This window comes from Pelmatolapia mariae, linkage group LG8, assembly GCF_036321145.2.
Source record: "Pelmatolapia mariae isolate MD_Pm_ZW linkage group LG8, Pm_UMD_F_2, whole genome shotgun sequence".
NCBI lineage: Eukaryota > Metazoa > Chordata > Actinopteri > Cichliformes > Cichlidae > Pelmatolapia > Pelmatolapia mariae.
Window position 1 is genome coordinate 12060739 of NC_086234.1, and position 25270 is coordinate 12086008.

The 25270-nt window shown below is 38.5% G+C and overlaps 1 long non-coding RNA gene across 1 annotated transcript in view; it reads right to left on the reverse strand.

The window, feature by feature from the left end:
* Positions 1-25270, reverse strand: part of LOC134633807 (uncharacterized) — a 52629-nt gene that overhangs the window by 21820 nt on the left and 5539 nt on the right. The window contains exon 3 of the long non-coding RNA XR_010094788.1: positions 12428-12477. This is a non-coding gene — a long non-coding RNA (uncharacterized LOC134633807). The remainder of the gene's footprint in view (positions 1-12427; positions 12478-25270) is intronic.

The window sequence follows — 25270 nt, forward strand, 5'->3', positions numbered from 1 at the left end:
CGCGGCTAAACAGAGGGGTTATGATAATACAGTAGGCACATTACCAAATATGGTTTTCCCACATTTAGAGGATGCAAAAACTTTTGCGCAGCTTGTTTTTATTCATTTTTTCCCAAAAGTTTAATTGTATTCAACTTCACATTTTAGCGGGAAGACTTGAGAGGATTCATAACACTGATCCTGGCTTGATGTCTGCTGATGTAGTCTGATGGCTTGTTTTTATCTGGAAGGTCACAAAATGGGAAGGTAAATAATTGTTTCTCCACTGGATTGTCACAGGGATGCATTATTTTGCTGTATAATGGCAAACCCATTACACAAACCACAATATTCTTAAGTCAGGGAGGGGCGGCCATCTGTGTGACCCTGAATGACCGTACTCACCTGTATAAAGTGAGAACTTTGAAGAAGGCGGAGCCTTTTCTGGCTGATCTTAGCCACACTCATTAAAGGAGTTTAAATTACATCCATTTGCCTGCAGATACTCTATGCCACATATATGCTTTAAACAGTGTTGTTTAGTTTTTGCCCCCTTCCTGATGTGTTTTGATCATTTGTCCCACATACATGTTTCAGATCATCAAAAAAAATGCACTATCAGACAAAGATAACCCGAGTAAACACAAAATGACATTTTTAAATGATGATTTTATTGATTCGGGGAGTTATCTAAACTTACCTGGTCCTATGTGAAAAGTAATTGTCCCTCTTATTAAATCATGAATTGACTGTGATTAACCACATGTTTTGGAAAGCTGAGTTCAGTTTCACTAAACACACTCAAGCCTGATTACTGGCAGACCTGCTGAATCAAGAAATCACTTACATAGAAGCTGCCTGACAAAAGAAGCGGCCTAAAAGATCTCAAAAAGCAACACATCATGCCATGATTTAAAGAAACACCTGACAAATAAAGTCACTGACATCTATCTGTCTGGAAAGGGTTAAAAAAGCTATTTTAAGGCTTGGGACTCCAGTTAACCACAGTGAGAGCCATTGTACACAAGGGGAGAAAACATGGAACAGTGGTGAACATCGCAGGAGTGACCAGCCTACAAAAAGTGCTTCAAGAGCACATTAATGACACATCCATTTGCCTGATGATCCCCAAGACATCTGGAAAAATATTCTGTAGACTCACAAGACAAAAACTTGAACTTTTTAGAAGGTTTGAGTCCTTCAGGCATCAGGAACAAAACTAACACAGCATTTCAGAAAAGGAACATCATACAAACAATAAAATATGGTGGCAGTAGTGTAATGGTCTGGGGCTGTTTTGCTGCCTTGGGACCTGGATGACTTGTTGTGGAACCGTGAATTCTGGTGTCTACCAAAACATCCTAAAGGAGAAAGTCTGGCCATCTGTTTGTGACCTAAAACTGAAGTGCGCTTAGGTTCTGCAACAGGACAATGATCCAAAACACACCAGCAAGTCCATTTCTGAATGGCTTAAGAAAAACAAAATGAAGACTTCGGAGTGGTCTAATCAAAGTCCCAACCTGAATCCGATTGAGATGCTGTGGCATGACCTTAAAAACTCAGTTCATGCTCGAAACCCTCCAATGTGACTGAATTACAACAATTTTGCCAAGATGAGTACGTTGAAATTCTTCCACAACACTGCAAAAGACTCATTGCCAGTAATTGCAAATGCCACCCTTAGCAGTTTTTGCTGCTAAGGGTGGCCCAACCAGTTTTTCAATTTAGGGGGCAATCACTTTTTTATATAGGATCCTTTTCCCCCTTTTCCCCTTAATAACAAATACATTAATTTAGAAACTACATTTTGTGTTTACTTGTGTTACCTTGGACTAATATTTAAATTTGTTCAATGATGTGAAACATACAAAAAACTGGAAATTTGGAAGGGAACAAACAATGAATATGCAGGACAAACAAATTTGTCCCACCTTTGGAACAACTCACTATGTTCTTAATCATAATGTATCATTCTTGCATATTTATTGTCTATTTATTTCATTTTTCTTAATGGTTGTCCCTTGGGGATAATAAAGATATTCTTGATCCTTAATTATTGAGGATGTAACACTTTGGTAACACTTTCCCAAATTTTCTAAAACAGGCTGATGGCATAAAATTCAGAATAACATTGTTATATATTGAATAATGTGCTTTTCAAGCATATTTTCTTGTGACTGATTATTTTTTATTAGGTGTCCTGATCTTTACTTACATGAGATGTAATATGTAAGGATTTATTACATATTTTACAAGAAATTCTAGCCTAATGGCCTGGCAGATAAACAATTAAAGAGTGGTTTGTGAGGACAGAGATAAAATGACCTCAAATATCTGACATTACACATATCTATACAAGAAAGCTTCACATTGCTATATAAAAAAAAACCTGTTAGCTTCTTAGGGGAGTTTAAAATGTTTGGAAATTGAATGAATCCTTTGACCTTAAAAAACACTACAGCTAATAGCTTAGCTGCCATACTGTGCTGATAAAATTCACATTAATTTAGGTAAGAATTTAAATATTATACTGTCTGTCTGTCAACAGTCTATAAAGGGTTATCTTCTGTATTTCTTCTAAATCTAACAATTTGAGAGAGTTTTGAACATGGCATATACTTCAATGTTTTAGATCTGAAGCTTAAATTATTAGTTGTTTTTGCCTCCAAAATAATTATGTAATTCCTACAAAACTCAAAATACCAATTTATATTGATTTTGTGTTTTGGATCTCTCCTTTACATTAATAAAAGCAGTCAGAGAGATTGCTGGACAAACAATACCTCAAACAGCCCAGCCCAAGAATGGTTTCTCTAATGCTAATGCAAAATATAAAATGTAAAGTGTAAAATTCCAGTTCATTTGACAGTTGACAATACATTTAATTCAGAATGTCCTCTTTTTTATGCCTATAACTACTTTGTGTGAGTAAAATGTTTAGTACGTTTGTACAGTGAATTTAAATCCTAGATAGAAGGTTAGAATACAGCCTTACCATGTTAAGTATATATTTGATTTCTATTTTTTTTGTAGAGATGACAAATAACATAGGTCTGCGTGCTGATGGGTAAAAAGAAAGCTGAACGCATCAGTGAATTCAAGCTCTTAATGAGGCTGTTTTCAGATAAATGTATTTACTTTTCAGGTATAAAGATCACATAGTACAAAGAGACTACAGTGAGAATGCCTCTGAATGTTTTCTCCATGATTTGGATCACTGAGCAGCACATAAAGTGTTTAACCTCTCCTCGCTTTGTAAAGCTGAATTAATTTTTCTAGCAGTGTGCCTGAATTCAATTTGTGCTAAGTTGCAGCGAGAGATTTATGCATGAAATCCCTCTTAGAGCTTATTTTCACTCTTTCTTCGCTCCGTAATCCCTCCACCGCTGCCGCTTCGTATGACTTACTTATATCATTATTGATTTACAACAAGTGGACACTGTCCTGATTAACGTTGTGCGATTTGCAAAGGATTTGGGCTCCAGAAGCACAGGAGCCAGAATGTGCAAGTGTAATACAATAATTCAAACATCCGTTTCTTAGTCAAAATGCTTTTTTCAAACTCCTTTTAATTGCACAAAGTAAGTTTAACCTTCTGGATAGGAGTGATATAATGACAATTTCACTAAAGCTATCGACAGCATATTTTACTTAAAAATTGACTCCGAAAAATACACTTCTCTAAAACATACTGAGCTGAGCTGTTCTCTGGTGCGCCCTGATACCTCTGGGTCCTGGAGCAGAGACTCTTTTTTTACTTTGTAATTCAATTTCTCTGGCTGTTGTTTATTTCATAGCTCCCCTGTGAAGCATCAGAAGCTGATGTTCTGTCAGCCCCTAACTGTCGTACATGTTTGTCATTCACAGCCCTTGTTAGAGGAAGAAGGGAAAAAGGAGAGCTTGACTCTTTTTCTCTTCCCAGCTGAGAATTCCCAGAAGCAGAATTGTTCTATTTAGATGGAAACTTTTTTGTCACTCTCCTGTCTAAATTGGCATATCTGGCTCTCTCTTCTGAAACCAATAAACTGTGAACCTGGACGAATCTGTCAATCAAGCTCAAATTGACTGCAGCATGCCAGATGACAACACCATCCTCTTGAATATAAATATATATATTATTTACTGTATATATAAAAATGTTGGGGTGATCTGATTGGCTGTAATCAGCACCTGTCACGCTTTTTGCGCATCAAACATTCAGTTAATAGGTTTGAAAACACAAGTGCAGACATTTCCTCAGATATTCCCAGCCAATGTAAGTTTGCGGGTATAAATAAAATTGAGTATTTGATCTTGGGGGGAAAAAAGTCCAGTAAGGCAAAGTTTGAACAAAAATGTTCTTACTTGTATTGAAAAAAGAAGAAAAAAACGAGGTCAGTAATCAATTTAGTGCACAAGTGCTGAAATTTTGATTAATTATATACATGAAACTTCAATTTACTTGAGCGAGAGAGAGAAAAGCTTTTTATAATCTACTTTTTATTCCTTATCTAACAGTGACATTAATGCAATTACTCCTCACTTCAATAAGCTGTAATAACTTAAATGCATAGAACTCATTCTACAGATTGCTCCTTAATCAGCATGTCTAAATTGTACAAGTCAAGAGAAAAATATTTCTATTTGGAATGATCTCAGAAATGTACGATCTGTTTCAAGGAAACAAGCTGGACTTGTACATGTGGTAGACTATGTGTTAAAATGTAGTTTTGACAGAAACAAGATACCCTCCCAGGGTATCATAACAGTGAACCGTATTGCTCATATACCTCCAAACCACGGTGTCAAATCTAACTGTTGACCTTTTGAGCTGCTCCACGCTAATACTTGCTGACTGAACACCCTTTCTGTGTGATTTGTACAGCCGTACCATGAATACGCTGCAGCAACTGAATTATAATTTGGTTACTGGTGTGTCAAATGTACAATAAATCCTCAGGATGTTATCATTTGCAGTGACACATGAAGAAGAAGATGAGGGGAGGGGGAGCTGTAGAGAAAATATGAAAATGCTTTTCACGTCTTCATATCCGAGCAGTGGTTTGGACGTTATGAAAAGAGGGAATGGATCTGCTGCTTTATGTGCTGTATCTAATTGGATATGGCAATATATAATATGATTCTCCAGTATCCATCAATTCCTGTGTTAGACCTGTTTGTATGGCCGTGTCAGTGGGGCAGCCTAGCTTGTTATGATGCCTGAGCAGCAATTATGAGGTAATTTTTGACTCTTGCTGTGTGAGGCCATCCAGAGGATACTTGAGGGGAGGTTCCTAATGAGTGAGCATTGATTGATTGGACATAATAAGTGCCCTGCTTGACTGAAAGCGAGTGAGAAAAGGGGGGGAGGAAAGGAGACTGGGGGGTGAGTAGTGGGGTTTGGATGAAAGCATATTTCCAAATGACCAGTTATTAGATCGGTTAGCGTATAGGTGAGCCCCACACCACTGCCAAAACCAGGCTGGCTCAGCCCTGCGCCAAACCTCATTTACCCTTCACCAGTAAATAATTACCCTAATGGCTATTGTGTGATACATGATGCAATTAAAGCCTAATGCAATGCACCTCACTTAGCGAACGTGTCAGGTCCCACACAACAGGCAGCGGTGGTCCTGAGCTAACAGGGCTAGCTACCTGACTGCCCAGTAAAGGGGATGTCCTCCAAAGCAGACAGAAGAGCTCTCCTAATCAGCTGGATCTGTCACCCAGGTGTGTTTGTTTGCCTGCAACCGGGGAACTGGGAAATATTCAGAGAGAACCGAGGAGGGAAAGCAGAATTTGATGCAAGCTATTCCAGTTAGCAGAAGAGGATATAATGGAAGAGAGGGCAGAATCATCAACCCCCATCCTTTCTCCCCTATAACCCCAGCTTCTCTTGCAGCTCCCCTCCTCCTCCTCCTCCTTCACCACCACCACCACCACACTCCCAACACCCCAGTCACTGTCAGGCCAAACACATGATGAATTGCCCTGTCAACAGAATTCATTCAGGGACCAATTAATTCAGCAGAAATGAACTAGAGCCATCAGTCGCTGAAAAACTCAGAGCAAAGAGAGCAAAGTAGCTCTCTTTGGAAGAAAGAGAGACAGTGTGTGTGAGAGGGGAAGAGAGAGAGGGAGAATGAGGGAGAGGGTGCCAGGGGAGTGCAGTGGAAGTTAGCCTGACAGGAATTGGTCATTTAATGCTTTAGCGCACTGGAGACAGCCCCTGTCATAGAGGAAGCCATGACAGGACTCCCCTGGTACTTTATTTATTAATTATCCAGAGCAGCAAGGGGCATTTAACTGTCTCACTCCAGGCCTGTCAACTCGACTTCTTGTCATTTCCCTTCCACAAACAGGTCCTTTAGAAACAAACCCAAATCAAAGGAGGAGAAAATGTAATTACTCACAGAGCAGATAAATATTTTCATTGCAGCAGCTGTTACATTACAAAAAAAAATCAATTTTGGTGCTTAGGCTTTTTCAGAAGTGTGATTTTAATCATGATGGAGGAAACTATATCTTGCCCTGAGTTTTGACAGCTGATCGTCTGTCAGTAGCGAAAGGACACCAAAGAGTCAGGTCACTCATACAGCCACTTGATACAAAAGCAACACAAGCAGCCATTTAAGAATTCACGCCTATATTGCAGAAAAATAGATCATAATCATTATTACGTAATGTAATATTCTTTTTAGCTTATTTCAGCTACATCTCCTTGCAACTTATTCTATATTTGCATCAAATTTGTCACTTAGTATAAAAGAAATTGCTCTAAGGAAGAAACCGTTTCCGAAAGGAAAGCAATCAATAACAAAAGTTTTCTTGAAGACTAAAAAATAATAACATCCTATGTTGTCGTTTGCCAAGCAGATAGAATTCTGTTTTCCCTGCTGGAAACTCAATGAGCCTGTGGCTGACCTTTTCAGTCAAAGGTTTGATCTTTCCCTATTGTGTTGTGTTGATCAGCTGGTAAATATTTGATGGAACCTTTTCTTTAGCACATCAAGCATCTCGGTGTAACGGGAGCATGACGAGGCAGCTGGAAAGCTGTTTTTGCTATCAGGTATGCCCTACTGAGATCAAACAACAGCTGAAAGCATGAATAATGTCAATAATGTACCAAACAGCATTACAAAGCACTTTTATGAAATGGGAAATACAGAGAAATTACATCCAGTAAAACGTTCAGTGGTACGTTGTGGGAGTTGCAAGTCCTACAAACTCTTTGCAGTGAGTTAATTTATGCATTCAAAGAAGGTGGTTTTAATCCACAATGGCATTAAAGTCACAAAACTAACTGAGCAGCGACACCTGAGGACTGCTCTTTTCTGTAAGTTTGAAACAAAGCCGATAAAATTCTGAGGAAGCCAGGAATAAGGAGATGTGCTGCAGTATATAATTAATTAAATGAGACTAATTAGGAACATGAGAGCAGGTGCCAGGCTATGGGCTGACAGCAAAGACAGCTAGACAACAAGAAGGGGGAAAAAAAAAACCTATGGGTAAGGGGTGTAACGTGACAAGAGGAGGGACAAAGCAACTTTCTGTGTTTTGTCACATGAAACCTCCAAGGAATATATGTGACAGAAATTGTAGACCCAGACACCATGGGGGTCTCTCCCTTTGTTTAAGACAGATTTTCATTTCACCAATTTGGGGTTGATGCAAGCAAGAGATTTTCCTCCTCATTATTCCTGCATGTGGATTAAAATAATATATAAAAAAGAAAGACAGTGCGACTGAGACACTCACATATGAATGTGTGCAGTGGCTCACCAGAGATACCATAGAGATGTCACACATTTAGAATGTTATGCATGAAAAAAATGGGTTCGTATTACTCGTTGCACACCAGCTGGTGATTTAGAATTCAAGCAACAGCTAAATGCACAGCTAAATGCAATTTTTGGTCATTCTTGGATTATAAAAGTAATGCTTGCATATTAACCACAGTTCCAGACAGAACAAAAACATCACATTATTGATGGATCATTCTGTTACTTAAATGGTGCAATAGATGGAAGAAAAACCAGTATTTTTGCAGCACAAAAAACCCCACATCCTCTTTTTATGCTCTACCATTTGGTTCTAAACATTATGGAAAGTCCAGCCTGCTCAGTCAGAGACACTCAGAAGGGGCATCAGCCTATTTTATCACAATTTGCTCACTAACCAGTTACAAATGTGGCATGTGATGACAATAATGAGGCTTGATGTCACTTAGCCTTTGGGCCGTGTGTGTGTGGAATAGTAAAGCAGGATGTCAGGGTGCTGCAGGTCCTCCTCTCTGGCACTGAGAGGCCTTCTGCACACGAGGTGACAGACACCTCGGTTAGAGAGAGAGCCGCCTCTCTAACAGCATTATAAATTACTGTAGATCCTATTTGTGTCAGTGGAGGCAAGTGAGGGGAAAATTCAACATCAGCCTATTTATTCATTTACTTATTCCCTGGCTCGGTCAGGCTCAGTGCTGCTGGAGGAGAGAAGCTCTGCGCCTCTCTGTAGTGCCACTCTGCCTCAGAACAAATGCTGTGTGTTTAGAGACACATGGGTATTTCATTTTAGAAGCACTGGTGATATCAGAGTCAATCAGGCCAGAAAGGGAAAAGCATTACAGCTGAATTTTCTTCACCCAATCTGGATGGAGCCCGCATTTTTACATATCCATAAAGCGTAAATAAAACCTGCAAGTGCAGACAGCATGTCTGCCCAAGGGGGAAACTTCTGTACTGGAATGTGGCAGAAATGTTGAAGACTTGCTACAATATATACTCTAAAATTGTAACAGGTCAAATTAATTGGGAAAGGCCACTTAATATTTTTAAATGTGTGTACGTTGTCTGAATAAATATGGGTCTTTTCAGATTAATCACCTTTCTGGTTAATATCTGAAAAGATGTTTGATTGGTTTAGACATGTAAAACTTGTCGATGAAAAGAAATAAGAACAATTAATTATTAAGACAATCTTTTAAAAAGAAATGTAACTCTTGAAAAGTAAAGGATTTTGGAGATATTGCTGTGCAGTCAATAAACATCCTCACCTGACTCAATTTTTGTGTTAACAGTTCTTACTTTGTGTAATCAATAACCAGTGACATGAAATGGATTTTGAAAAGAAAAGTAATTTCCCATCTAAAAATGCCACAAATTATATAAAAATACAAAGCAACCACAGCTCGATATGTTTTTGTGTAGACTGGTTAATTCACAAAAGACAAAAAAAAAAACAGTTGCTAAGAAAGATGCAGAGCTTTCGTTAAATTATCAAGGGATGGCTTGGAGTGTGCATCATCATTAGTTTGACTAAGTAGCATCGGTCAGTGACTCAAGTAGTGGTAAATGGCACAATTAGCAGGCTGAGCAGGGAGAGGTATATTCAATTTGAAAGCCTTCTTTCTTAATCCATCTCCTGTGATCATGAGAAATGCTGAGCTATGGGCTTTTATGCTCAATGACATTAATCAGGTTAATTCAAAGTAAAATGTCAACATTGTAATCAAGAACTAGCGCACTCCAGCAAAATGTAAATGTCTACAGATGCTAAATGTTAATGTCCGACTGCGTTCTTCTTCTTAGCTCTATCTTTTTTTTAAATATGTTTTTGTCTTAGCAAATTGGCACATTTCCTGTTCAGCTGGGCATATTTGATTAAGAGCTAAAAGAAAAAGAAGAAACACAGATTAGTCTGAAACCTACATAGCAACCAACAACAATGAATAGCTTAAGTACGGACACCCACCAGAGAAGTGTTGACATGCTCCCTTACTATGAATATGTTGTTTCTTGTTCTACTTCTCCCAGTGCCCCAGTGCTTAATCCCTCAGTGCACTTGCTCTGTAACCCCAGCAGGTGCAGTGGGAATCTATAAACACAGCTGGTGCGTCTCAGCATCAAAACCCTTACATCTACCCTCACCTCGCACCTCACCCCAACACAAGAAAAAAAAAAAAAAACAGCGTACCCAGAATACCACACATAACCTAGATTCATGTTGCTAGTTTTTTTCTTCTTCTTTTTTTTAAACAAGGGTGCATGCAAGAAAAGGGTTGATGTCAACTAAGTACAAGAACTCTGGAGTAATATTTTGTTGAGGTTAGGTGGTCAGTGTCATGGCATCAATATAAAACATCTGGTTTTTGTGCAAGAATGATCATGATCGTGCTTTTAAACTTTAAACCTGACACTTTTAACTTGCCTCACCTGATTTTCTTCTTTATTTCTATTAGAATTACACTTTAGTCACAACAATAAACACACTGCTTCAGTGTATTTTCTTAATTTCATACATACAAAATGTTAAATATCAGAGTTTAGAAAAGTAAAATTAGAATGCTAAAGATTTCAGTCCTGTTTGATTTGTCAACACCTGTAGTTCAGAACAAGAGTTTTATTTGTCATTGTTAGGCAGAAGCAGTGAATGTATAAGAACCAGACACATGGAGCACCAAATGCCTCAAAAAACATTACCTGTGTGCAGAAGCCCTCATGTTTGTTTCTTACACTGTTAATATTGTGAAGCAACTATTTTCCATGACCTTTCCAAACCATGAACTTTTTGAAAACATAGGAAGCTTTAGTTCTTAAACTGAACCAAATTGAAGCTAAAAACCCGATATATATTAAAAAAAAAAAAATTTAAAGGCGATATATAAGATAAAAAGTCAGTGAAATCTATTGTAACTGCAGGTCCCACTGAAACCTGTGCCATACCTATGCCAATTACTGTGATGGTGTTAATGCCAGCGGAGGAGGACCTGCTATTTCATAAATGTTTGCAAAGCCAGACTGCATGGCTGCATGCTTGATTTTAAAACCTGTGACCAGTGTTGGGTGTAACATGTGCCAAAATAATGTGTTGTTGCAATCACATTTTATTTTTTAGTAACCTATTAATGCAATGTGTTACTGTGTTAAATTCACTAATTACACTACAGTTTCAAGTGTTCAAATCGTTAAAGTGTTACAAGGGTTCTTCAGTTACCTGCATGCTGGGAAAAAGCAAAGAAGAAAATGAAAGAAGCATGTTTTTTTTTCTTTCTGTGCATTTGCTGCTTTCACCTGATTTTAGTTTGTGTGCTGGGAGGAGGGAAACGGTGGAGTGGTCTACAGCTTTTGGGGAGTGGAGATAAGGACATTACTTTTGTTTTTGTTGCATGAAAGGACAAGAGTGCCATGGTGAAATGTAGGTTGTGTCCAGGACACATCACAACATCCACTAACAGTATGCTAACACAAAACTAGCCACAAACTCAAATTAATGTTAAATCTGAGTGCATGCTGATCCCAGCCGAGCAGACAGGCCCCCAACTTAAATTTTTAGCAAAGATAAAGATGAGCAGTCAGGCTTATAACATTGCAGCCTTCACAAACTTGCATTACTGTAGGGTTTTTACCTCTACCTTACAATAAAAAGCTTTAAGGCGACTGCTATTGCTATCATATAAATAAAATTTAATTTAATTTAGTTTAATCACTTTAAAGTCTCTAGAAACACCGATTACAAACACTGCTCTGTGTCAAGGTACAGATCAAAAAACAATGATCAAAGAAAAATAAAAAAAATAAAATGTCAGTTTTAAAGATGAATGTAAAGATGTTTACGTGCTTTGAGATTGTTCAAAGAAAATTCAAATCTAGGCTAAAAGAGCTTGATTTGAGCAGAAATGCTTCGAGGTTTCTTGTTGAAGTGTTGAACAGTTCTCTCTTATGGTAACTAAGGGGGAAATGCTGTTCGCTCCCAAGGACTTTTTTATTGCCATGAGCAGAAAGGCCGAGTGTCAGAGCTGTACTCAGCTTTATTATTACATAAATGCAGGATACACATTTTCATGATGAAAACGAGATATCTTCTTTACAAATGGCTGTAGCCGTACTTGCACTGTACTTATACGTTTCCTCCTCAAAACGCTTGGCGCCAGCTTTTTTGCACTTAAGAGTGACATGATTATAGGGCATATGCGTATGCTCAAGTTACATGTAAAGCACACATGCACTAATTAGTGTTTTCCTTATTTTGTCCAGTACATGAATGTAGCATTCATTGAAGTATTTGTGCATGGGAAAGCCTTTTGAATCAGCATGGAAATAGCAGACCCCACCACACCATATAAAGTACTATACACAGTAGCAACTAATAAATGAAAAAAAAAAATGGCAAAGCATAATAACTGCCAGATATATGTTTGATAGATATGCAGACATACACTGTAAGAAGGAGATTTTACTAAATTGTAAGTTTAAACTCGATTGGGCTGAGAGAAATACAGTGGTCATGAAAAATATATTGATTTGATTAGTTGAATTTCAAGCAATGTGGACCAGATGTTCATGGACAATTTAGAATTGTGCTGCATTCACTCCCCTATTGTATGCATATACAGCAATGTCACTACTGATATCACTCTTATTTAATATTCTACTTGGCTTTGCATTTTTACTTGTTAGAGTGTGGTAGTCTATACCTGCCAGGAAGCGTTAGTCCTGATTGCTTAGGAAATTCACCACTGCCTTCCTGTAATGAGAGTGGACAGAGGTTAGAACAGCTCAATAGAAGAGATAACCAGTCTTTGATCCAAACAGCCATGCAGAACATACAGGCAATACCATCAGAAAATGTACTGTCAGGAATTTTGGATTTTAAATTACACCTGATTAACCTGAAGTAAGGAGGAAGAGGAGTTTGGTGGACTTGGACAGGTTGAAAAGAAACATGGAGTTGGTTCACCACAAATCCTGTCAACTTTCCTGAAGTCTACTGGCAAAGCTTTGCACAAAGGAAAAATAAAATCCAGCTAAACACATTCATCAGTCGCTACAGCTAAAAATAAAATGCAAGCTCTCGCAGATGATGGATTTGGTATCATCCACCTGTCATTCACTTCCATTTTGTGAGCCGCAGAAGTGCGAGAACAGCCCTTGCTGATCAAGATCAGTGAACAGTCTCATGTCTGCAGATGTCTGTTGTGTTATTATTGGAAAATGTGTACGACTGACATCTCAGAAGTGCCTGTTATTGCATAAAGAAGCCCGGGAGAGCCAACTAAAATCATTTTTTTAAAAATCACCAGAGATTTAAGACACATATTTAAAGTATTTAAGGTTTTGTTCTGGATCCATTTTTTCCACTTAATAATAGCTAAAGACACCAGGCTAGGCATTTAAGGGAAACTGGAAAATTTCTGAACATTTGCAACCACAGTAAATAATCCATAAACAACTGTGATGTAAACTTTGGGAAACATACAAAGAAATGATGCCCTGCTGTTTGGGAAAAGAGAGCCAACATGCCAGGATATTCTGTTGTACTCAATTGAAAATGTTTGCTTGGTTATTGAGTGCATGGTCGAAGATCTAGCAGTACCTTTTAGATTGAAAAAAAAAATAGCCCTTTACTTCAGCTAATTGAAGGTAATCTTGTGAGCCCATTTTTGGTACAGTGGAAATACTCACAAGTGAATGGACTCTCCATAGATGGGTTCTAGTTGAAACTAATGAGCTAACCTTCCTAACATTAGCACTGATGCCTGTGGTGATTTTACACATTATTTAATTATTTTAACTCTTCTTTTTCTAAGTAAATGCAAAAGTCAAACACCTTTCACCCCATGAACACAGAGATTCAGCTAAGTAATAATCCTTCATAAAAGTTTAGTATATCTAAATGTGGGTTTATCTACATTTTTATTCAATCTGGACTTGTTTTCACAAATATCATTGCCTTTTGGCTTTTCTTAAAGCTGTAAATTGAAATTTAACATTGCTTCAAATCCCCCAGCTCTTGAATACTCACAAGGGTCAGCTAAAAGGAACTTGATCAACCAGAGTTGTCACCCAATTCACAGCCTGTCTCTGTCTTTCAAAACACCTGAGGGGGAAAATGATTTCCTCATTGCCAGGCTAATGGCGTTCATTTCTGTTAATCTATATCCCAGTGTTTTCCAATTTTGTGGGTGTATCCTCACTCTCCACCGTCTATTATGCTCCGGGGACGGGAAGCGGCCACTTTCTCCCCATCTTGTGGCACTTGAATTAAATGGAAGCAACTTGATTGCTGGGAAGCACAGGGCTAAGTGAAAGCAATTAAGGCACTCCAATTCTTAGCCAAAAGATGGGGTACCAATGACTCAAGAGAGAATTAATTTGTATATAATGATATCATCCAGTCTTTTTATTCACATTTTGTTTCATGGCTCTTCTGGGCTCTTTTGTGTGGGGAGTGCACGCCTCTCTTTGCATGTCAGGGAGATGAAAACAAATCTGTGCTTAATAGGTCCACTGTGGACAGAAGAGGTCTATTAGAGGAATGAATGGGACTGGCTGAAGACACCAGGAGAAAAGATTTAAACAACGAATGGCTGGGTTTTGACTTCTGATTGAGGATTTTAATCATTTCATTCCAGTTTAGTTCCATTTCTATTTCATAAGAACTGTTTATCATAGAAACCTCCTCTGAGGCTGATAGTCTATTCTTGTCCACCAAAAACAAAAATTCGGTTTAAGTGATTGAAAATCCTGTGAATGATGATGTTGACACACCAGCTCTTATATTGACATGGCAGCTTGATGCTTTTCACTGGACAAACAGCTGTCCTTGACTAGCAGCTGTCCTTGATGTAATGTGATGAAAGGCCAAAATTAAACATTGGTGCTGACTGTTTGTGTGCCCACTGCAAGCCAGTTTGGAAACTGACTTTGACACAGCACAGCTGTCTGCACTCATCTGAGGATTAAGAGACATCAGAGTATAATGCCACCGCGGGCTATACTTCTCCAGTCAAATTATCAGCTGATTGGCCAAAAAACGTCCAGTTAAAAATGTTTTTGGAAAACACCTTTTTTGAGACCCCTCGGCCCTTAGTGCACATAGCAACTGGAAATTAGTTTTTCCCACTCAGTAGGCAACTGCAATTTCAGTGTGTGAAGCAATGATATCATTTGATGTATTTTGATTCTATACATACACAGTATCTTTGAAACTAATTCCTATTCATGCTTGTAGTGGGTTTTAAGTAACCGTATAGTCAAACACACTATAGTTACTTCTTCACTTTAGCTTATCATTATAAAGTAAATACAGATTGCATAGTGTAGTGACTACAGAACAATCAACATTTTGGTTGGTTTTACTTCCACAGTGCAGTTCTGTTTGCCGAGAGAGCAAAATCTCCCCAGAAAACTATTACTTGAGTAGCACAGCTAAAACAGGTGGTGGAAAGGCTTTTAGTTTACCAAGTAGCTATCGGCTGCTGAAACTGTTGGTGATAAACAAACAGGATAAGAGTGGAAATGCCACTCAGATAGAGAAATCAGTGTTAATACTGGCAGAAAATTACCAGCACATTTTTCATTTTTTTAAGGATTTTTTTTACATTGGACAGTCAAACTCAATGGAGAGGAGTCAGAGATTTGAGAAGGTTCAAACGCAACCTTCAGTTAACACTGTTTATGCTTCCCATCTTATTAACCAAATACAACCATATGGTTTCAAAGGGAAAGTATGCTGTCTTTGCAACAGTGGCTTGGGGGTTGTTTTTTTATGCTTGGAGCTTCCTCTTAGATTTACTATATCTTTAATGCTCTTTTAAAGATTATTTAATCTGACTTCTTTTGTTTACCTTTGAACTTACATGCCTTTGACCTTTGCAGCACAGCCATGTGTGCTGCGTGATGCATCATGGAGGATTTATAACTCTCACAGTGAGTCAGCTGATCTTGATTAGTGAATCCATGTAGTGAAAGAGCCAGCTGATCCTCATTAGCAAATCATTATCAAAGGATCAGGTGCATAACATAAATATATTTCATGTTCACGCTGCTTATATAGTATATTTTTATTTCCTTAAAATATAGGGAGATATAAGGAAGTCACGTTGTGAGGAAACTATAAACTATACTTTTAATGAAATTCTAATTATCAACGCATCATTTAGACCTAAACAACATCTTTCTATGTGTTTTTTTTTATTATTAATTTAGTACATACTCATACATTTATAAAACACCCTCAGACATTACATTTGGTCTTATTACAATATTATGCATTATGATGAACTCTGCAGCATCACAAATGTTTGCCAAAGTTTGGAGTATTGACTTAGTTCAAATAACATACACACAACTAATTTGCGAGAGCAAATACAAGTCGTCCTCGTTACAGTTTTTAATCAGCATAAAAGGGAAATACTTACTCTGAGCAACTCTGCAGTGTTCACAGCAGTGCAAAATGTTATCACTGATATGCAAATGTTCACTGCAAACTGTATTTCTCAGTTTCATCTGTTCCTAAGTTAAATGAAGTCTTTAAGTAGCTTAAAGCTAACGAAACAATGGATGGGGTATGCAAACAGCAAGCATCAGGTATCAGCCAATCACTGGGCTGTGCTTCATGAGACTTCATCCAGTATGACCAGTATGAATCATAGTAGTAATCATATTGCCTCGAAACTTATTTGGTAAGATAAATTATTGTTACATAGCCATATTTCAAAATAGACGGGCTGGGTAAATGTGCAAAGTGCTACAAATTAAATCCCATTTCTCTCCATTATGTTAGTGAGAAGATAATCTAAGCAACATAACTTAAAACAAATAAAAATAGCTTGTTTATTTTGTATTTTGGACTATCTGGCCTTCTAATTTTTGTTGGTTATAATTAATTTATGATGCACAAAGCTGTAACTGAAGCGCCGTTTTTCTGGGGAAAAAAGTGTAAAGGAGTTCAAAGAGAGATAATCATCTTCTAATCACGAGTATGATGCCTTATAGATACTAAACGTTTGAGAGCAAACAATTTTCTCTCCAGCTGGCCTCTTTATAGATCATGAAAATATACTACTTAAATCAATGGGAGACATCCCACACACAATGGCAGCCCTGCTGTTCAATGATGGCTTTTGTATTGGGGGATAATCTAGAAAGGTCATCAATCATCCCATGTGTCCTTCTCTAGAAAAAAGAAAGAAGAAGAAAAAAGACTGTCTGGTGTAATGTGCTTAAACATACCTTCCTCCTTCTTTTCTTTACAAAAAGAGGATGCATGTCCATGTGAAATTTCTGTAAAAACATGTACAACATTCAAAAGGGAATACAACACACTAAACACCAAGGGAGTCAATAAGGCAAATCGTTCCAAATTCACTGTCAGGCATGTGGTGAGACAGGCATTTCAAAGCAAAAGACTCCCTGGTTGAGCTGGAAATGTACAATTGACCCTGTCTGCCTTTTTCAAAATGGTGCAACATTATAACCTGGGGGAATGTGTTGTCATCCAAATGAGATAAGTTTATTTTCTGCAATGTAGCATTTGTTCCATCAGGCAGGGAGGCTATAAAGCTAGAAGGATCAGTGGGGAGTCGAGCTCTGCACATGTGGCGCGAATGAGGAGCCCGACGAAAAGGCTTGGCCACCGCCCAAATCTCTGCCTCTGCCTTCTGTGCGGGCCCAGCCTTGGAAGGCAGGAGGCCACAATATTGTGGAACAAATTTCCTCTAATCTGAATGTGCTGGTCTAGAGCTCCAGTGGGAAGGCTGCTCTCCTGTGCCCTCCCCGCCTGTCCCACAGATCAGCCCAGTTTACCCTTCACAGTGCCAACACACTGCAAGACGGATGAGATGTCGGCGGGGGGTTAGAGCTGTCGGGATCTCGGCCCTTCCGTGGACCACTCATGTGTGCTCTCAGCAGGGCTAGTGCTTTGCCCTGGAGAAAGAAGCTGAGTGGAGAAGAGCTGGCAAGAGAATAGCCAGCTCCCACCTGCATCCTAAAAGCTAACAACTTTCACACCTTTTACTACAACCATAAGAGTGGAAGAAGCATGAATGGATTTATTTTTGTTCTTCCTTTTACAATGCTTAAATTAAAAAGAGATAGAAAAACAGATGGTGCAATCTGTCCATTTTCAGCTTAAACACCACTACAAAGAAAGCATACATAAAACATTTCTAACTGCAAGTGAGGATCCTCCTGTTGTCAAGGACTACATTTAGATTAAATGTGGTGCCAAAGGCGCCAATGGAGACAGGTCACGTGCTCTGCTGGGGACTGTATCCATCAGCTTCTAGTCATTTTACAGCAGCATGCAAGGCTCCTCGGCTGAGGATTGATTGAGACAGGAAAGGAGTGGGAGTGATGAAATGTATAGCAGATAATTATTTATGGTGGCTGTATGAAGCTCCTCCTGGCGATTTTTTTCCACGCAGCTTGTTGAGGAATAAACATTGTTTACAGCATAAGTTTTAAAAACTTTTTTTTGTGACTTGTGTTAACTCGCAGCCCCTCTTTATTCTAAAAGAAAGTTTGTCTTGACATCACAACAGATAGAGATGTTTGATGAATGCATACAATTTTTTAAATGGCTGAAGTGATGTTTTTTGAAGGGGAGTTGTTTTTCTTAGCTTTGCTATCCTGTGCACTACCAAAACATTCAAAATCTGCCCGCCTCTTTTTAAAATTATTACTCCTTTTTTCACCACAAAAGATGTTGACTGATCCAAAATGTGATAGGTCCAGCGATAAGTGTATGCAGCAGGAATAACAGCCATTAAAAAGTATAAAAAATTAGTAAAACTATACAAATGTGCATGCTTATTTATACATAATTATGGCCTCTATTTATACATAGACTATATATGCATCCGTTAGAGAATTCTCTACAGGGTTGAAATGCAAAGCAACAAGCAACTTGCTTAAATAAAGTACTTATAAGATCTAGTGTAAAATAACTGAAAACAATTTCGAATTCGGTAATGATCACTTGATAAGTAACAAATGACCATTTTTCAATCTTCAGTTAGTCAACACATTGTTTAAAGAAACTATTACAGAAAATATTCTTCAGGCACATTAGGTTAACGTCATACTGCTTATTGTTCTTCTGTTTCCTGTCAATTGATCTTATATTGATGTTTATTACTAACAATCTTAGGAAATATCAATTCATCAGTACCTTTTAAGCACAACATTTATTTGCATTGCACTTTTTAGTTGTTTAAAAATGATATCGCGAGACTGTGAAGCAAACAATTTCTCATACTCCATTTCTAGCCAGCTTATAGGAGCCCATTCTAGGAAATTTTCCAGTTGCAAAGCCGAGCTGAGCACTGTTAAGCACCCGAGTGCACCCCGAGCCATTTTCCATTTGCAATAAACCCCGTTTGAAACAGGGCAGAACAACAGAAAAGTTGACTTGTTAACACTGGGAAAAGGAGGAGGACTTGTATGGTCTCAAATGAGCAGTCTGGGGCATTTTCACGCACACTGAGGGGTGGACAGGCAGGGAGGAGGAGGAGGGAGGGATTTCCATAGCAACAGTCAAGTCCCCAGCTGTCATGTTTGGGCTGAGATAGGTGCTGTGAGCACAGGGACCACTTAACCCCAGCCACACTTCAACTTAGGAAGTTAAAATGCTGCTGAGTGTCTGTGCTGTGCCTCACTTAAAATGCAAACTCTATACCCTGGGGAAGATAAGGGGATGCTTCTGAATTAACCCGGGGATACAAGAGCTATGCAGAAAGCCTGCTCTGAAATAATTAACCATCAATGTTTTTGGATGTCACTGAGTGATGTGCAAAGAAAACACTGACAGTGAGAGCATCCAGAGAGGCACACAAACACAACGAGTTGCCGGTTTATCGCCGCATCTCACCTGAAATATATTCACTGGTTAACAATAAAAGAACTGGGATCTGTTGTTTAGTAACCCATGTAACCATACTGTCAAAAGTAACAACCTGAGGAGAATATTCCACAGCTGTGAAACATCTTCAAAGGTTTGTATATTTTTTATCTGAAAAGATGTTTTTTGTTAAAATTGATGACATACATCCCATCCTATGCTCACGAATACTAATTCAGTTTTTATTGCAGCTTTTGCTTAAACACTGTAAAAAAAATTAAAAAAAAAAAACAAATGCAGGAGTGGGATAGCTCTAGTCTACTGACCTGTGATATCAAAATAAAAGCCCTGAAAAGCATTTAAATACAATATTCACTTTGAAAATACTTTAGTTCTTATCATTTTTCAACTGCCCACACCATTGGATCCATTGGATTTAGGCTTTTGATGCTCAAATACATCTAAAGTGAATTGATGTCATGTCTGACACTACAAACCTTTGCTTTGGGAGACAATATTAATATATAATGTGGGACTTTTTATGTGATCAAACCGAACATTGTAAAAGCACCAGCCTGAGAGGCAGTGAAATATAGATATATCTGATTTCTTTTAAATGTATTTTATCTGAGGCATTTTTCAGTAAAGAAAAATTGCTGACATGACATTTATTTAAAATCTTTCAGCCACTAAATAATAATTTATTTCAAATGTCTTACACATGTAATGTGTTTTTCTTTAAACGTGCATCAAGGTTGAATCCATCCCAACTGGCTGACACTTAGATGTGAGATTTGTACCACACATTTCAAATAAATCTGATGAACGTATTCCCAAAAGTCTCTTAATCAAAACAAATGAGTCTTAACACTTTATAGTTAATGTGGAAATTCATTTTTGAAGAACGAAGAATTGTTTGACTTCCTGTAATCTTTAAAGATATGTGACACATTTTGGTTACATTATCAGCTCTATAGTCTGCTGTCTGTTTCACATACACATTCTTACTTCCAGCTAGTTGCAAACTGTACTGATGGCTGGTTAGAACCTCTTGCTGTTGCTTTATTTGTCAGATTTACCCATTTGTCATATTTAAAAAGTATAAACTACCGCAAAAGTCTGGAGATGTGGTGGTTTCATAAATCACAGGTCATTCATTCCAGGTATGAAAAATTAGGCTAGAGAGGAAATGCCACCAATTTTGAGATTTATTTTGCATTGTTTATCCTAACTGTACATGTGGTGAACTATAAAGTATATGACTAGTTTAAAATAATACTACTAAGGATTAAACTTAAGCATAATTTAAGGGTGTGCCTGCTGTTAGTGGTAGCTGGGTGTCGTTCTGTCTTTCTGAATGGTTGGTTGCACTAGAATTTGCTGTTTAGCTTCTCTGGTAGGGGCAACATGCTTTCTTTTTGAAGATGAGAAGATTTTTAGAAGATGGTACAAGGCTTTAAATTAGCAGTCCACCAACCAATGACACTATATACATCATTTAGGACTGCTGTATTCGGACGTATGTTTTTCAGTCACTGTTTGGTTAAGCTAGCAATGCTACTCAGAATTAGGGGATGACAATAGTTTGGGCTACAATTTCAAAATTTCTGACATTAAGGGACTGACAAAAATAGCAACTTTGTTAGGTACACCTGATCTGCTGTTCACTAACAACCATCTTTAAGGTTTACAGAGAATCATCTTTAAAAGACAAAATATCAAGGAAGCAGCAGTTCTCTCTGAAAAAATGCCTTGTAGATGCCACAGGTCAGAGGAGAGTGGCCAGGCCATTTCAAGTTGATAAGAAGGCAGCAGTAACTCAAAGAACCGCTCATATTAACCAAGATATGCAGAACAGCATCTCTAAAGACACCGAGCCTTGACGCAAGTGAGCTACTGCAACAGAAGAACACTCCTGTCAGCTTAGAATGGGAAACTGAGACTATAATTCACACTAGCTAAGCATCATTGGACAAAAGCAGATTGGAAAAACATTGCCTGGTCAGATGAATCTCAATTTCTGCTGTGACTTTTGGATTGCAAGACTAGAATTTGGCATAAATCAGAAAGCACGGATCTGTTCTGCCTTGCATCAACAGCTGTTGTAATAGTGTCAAGGACATTGCCACACTTCTGTGCTCCTTAGCACCAACTAAGCATTGATAAAATGCCGTAACTTACCTGAGTATAGTTGCTGACCATGCCCATCCCTTCATGACCACAGTGTATCAGTCTATCTTCTGATAGCTGCTTCAAGCAAGATAATGTGCCTTATGACAAAACTCAAATCATCTCAAACTGGTTTCTTGAACATGACAGAGAGTTAACTGTGCTCAAATGGCTCCACTGTCACCAGATCTCAATGCAGTAGAGCACCTTTGGGATGTGGTGGAAGGGGAGATCAATCTGCAGCAACTGCGTGATGCTGTCATGTTAGCATGGACTCTGAGGAATGTTTTCAGCATCTTGTTGAATCTATGTCATAAAGAATTAAGGCAGTTATGAAGGTAAAAGAGTGCATACTCAAATCAGTAGGATCAGTAGGATTGCTTGAACATATGAAAGGGATGGCTATTTGTCATAGTAGCCTATCATAGCAGGCTGCACCATCATGGAGACAGAAACAATAAAACATTTGTGCTTGATAAAGAACAGAACCTGAAAGATTAGAAAAGTAAATTAGCTTAAGATAAAGGCTGAACAGGGAGAAACTGCTTGTCTGGTATGTTCATCTGAAACAAAATCCATTAATCAACTATGACAATTAAAAGGGAAAAGGGAGATATTGATGTGTTAATCTCTGTGCTTGAGAAGTGCCCCTAGTTGGATTTCATAAGAGATGTATGGAACCAGGCTGGCTGTTTTCTGTCTCTGTGCTAACCAAATTTAGCTAGCAGTAGTGTGAGACATGAAGGTGATATTAATCTTCCTTTTTATTAAATAATTTAATATGATTACTTGATTAAACTTGACTAAAGAGCTAAGTAGAGAGAGATTGTAACATATTACCACCAGGATGACATGTTGAATACAGCATATTAGCTAAATAAGTAAAACCTAGATAAATAGGCAATATCAGCTTCCTCCAAACCCACTGGGAAAAGTGATTTTTCTTTAAACAGAAGTGGCTATAGTTTCAACAGCCAGTTGTCTCTACATCCTCCACGTAACAGATATTGCTCGCGACAGCCCAGACAAAATGTCCCTGTTGTTTTGCAAGGGAAAATGTGGCATTGTCTCCGGATGGCGGTCCCCTTCTGGGTGTGAATGGCCATCTAATCAAGCTCTCCCTTTCACTGCAGCTGGTTTACAGCGAGCAGTGGGCTGACCTCTGAGGGGCCTCCCCCCCACCTCCCTGTCCTCTGGGACCCTTCAACAAGCTTTAGAGGCCAAATGAGGTGTAAGTCTATTAAAAGGGAGTTTGTGTGTAGATCACAGTCCCTCTGGGGGTGGGAGCCTTTGCCTTGTCATTCAGGTGCGGCTAATTTCCTTCTGCTCCACACGCAGACATGAGGTCTGCCTGTAGTCCTCATCGGACTCAGACGAGACCCGCTGCTAGAATTTCAAATGACAGCATCTTGGAGAGGCAGCAGGTGATTTATTAAAACAGAACAGTGAAACAAAGAGACATCACCATAATGTTATGGATTAACAATGAATACAGTGTGACTCCACAGTGCTCACAATCCAATTCATTTATGAGCCTCATAATGGCAGCTCAAATATCACTCTATGCAAATGAGATGCAAAAACAAACTGTAACTTTTTTTTTTGCTCGTTTGTTTAAAAAAAGAATAGATTTGGGTGGAAATTTGTGAAAAAGCATTCACAAGTGATAAACATTTAATCTTTTTCAGAGCCAGAGGAAAAAAATACTAAAGGAGCTGACAAGGGAAAAAGAAAAAGTAGGAACAAAGCCACCAGCAATGCTTGAGTGCCTGCAAGATAAAATTTGTGGCAAATTGGTTGGAACTGAGGGTTGTGAGAATAACATGATCTTCTTACCAATCAGGATCCTATAAAGAGATCTGCCTATCTCATCTTCTGCTGAGATACTTTCACCCTTGCAACCCCAAACCACAGTCACAGCTGAGTGCAGTAACGTAATACTTGACAGTTACAGTGAAATCAGGACAGTGATATCATTTTCCTTGTGTCGCTTCCATATACCAGCATGCTAGATTTGAAATGACACACAAACCGTGAGGTTAAAGCGCTGACTTTTAGCTACAGTTTCAGTGGATTTACATGTGTTGCATATGCTGTAGGGGTTGTGGTCTTGTCCAAGGAGTTATTGTGGTGAAAGAGCAAATTGTTACCACGCCAACTCACATGACTCGGTCCAGCTGATCAGTGGTTCAGCTTCACAAGATCACAGAGTGAAGACAACCATCACCCACATTGAACATCTGCTGATGTGTATGTGCTGAAAACCTTACTTACTTTACTTTCATGTTAACTCTACTCATTATTTTTTCCTTCAGCTGAGAAACATGTGCACATGTATGTAAGAGTTAATGCAATGATAACTGCAGTTTCTTCTTATTATTATAATCATTATTGATTTTTATTTATAAAGCAGCTACATCACTTTGACAAATTCTCACAGGGTGAATATTTTAGCCATGGGTTTGTGGAGTTTCAGAAATCTGCAGTCCTTCACCCAATGGTCTCAAAACATGTATTTTTAAATGATATCATAATCAGTTTGACTTAGGATCAAATGCGCAGGTTTACAGAGCCAACACAAGAGCCAAAGACTTAATTCACCTCTGGAAAACTGGAAGAATTTCTTCTATAAAGTTAGAGTTAATCTTCATTTCTCATGCCTTACATTAGCTCATGAACATGCCAATCACACCAACAGAACTTAAGTAGAAAGAATTAAGGTTCATAATCAGATATCCACTTTATGTATGTGAAGAAATTACACTGTACTGCACTTTATATAAAAAGTGCTCAAAAACCCACACTAGACTTGAGAGCTCAAACATGAATCCTTAAACATATTCATGCCACCTCCACAAGAGGCCAATCTGATATTCGGTTGAGAAAGAGCTTTTCTGAATCAAGCATTGACAGTGTTTGTCAGAGGGGACCAGGGTCAGCCGAGCAACATTAACCTCTGGAAGACCATCTCTGCGAAGTGCATTAGTCACATAGAGGAGGAGGAGGGATGTCCTGTAATAGATTATTGACCAGCGGGCAGCGGCCTGCGCAGCACCATGTGGTCCTAGCCAGCTACTGACCTCTTCATCACAGATGGAGCAGCCCACCTGCAGTCCAGAGCATGCAGACGCACAACGCACACACATTGATTCCCACAGCACCATACCCCTAGCGACTAATGACAAACACACAAGTAATATTCGCTGTTTGGTTGCAAAACAGTTAGCAGGACAAGAAACCTGAGGGGTATGAAACTATATTCATTCATAGCTATAAAATGGAAGTCCTTGGCTCATCAAATTGAAAGTGGTGGAGAAACAACAATTGCTTCCATGAACTTAGACTACCTAATTAAAGGCAGGCAATTTCTCTCCGAGAGTCACACTCAGGATCTTTAATTGAAATCAAAATGAGTATCGCTGGAACACAGAGGGCAGGCTGGAGCACGAATGGGGGTGGGGATGGACACATCCTTTGCCGTTTTACTGGTCTTGCTGTCAGCTCATGTGACTTTATATTTGATTTG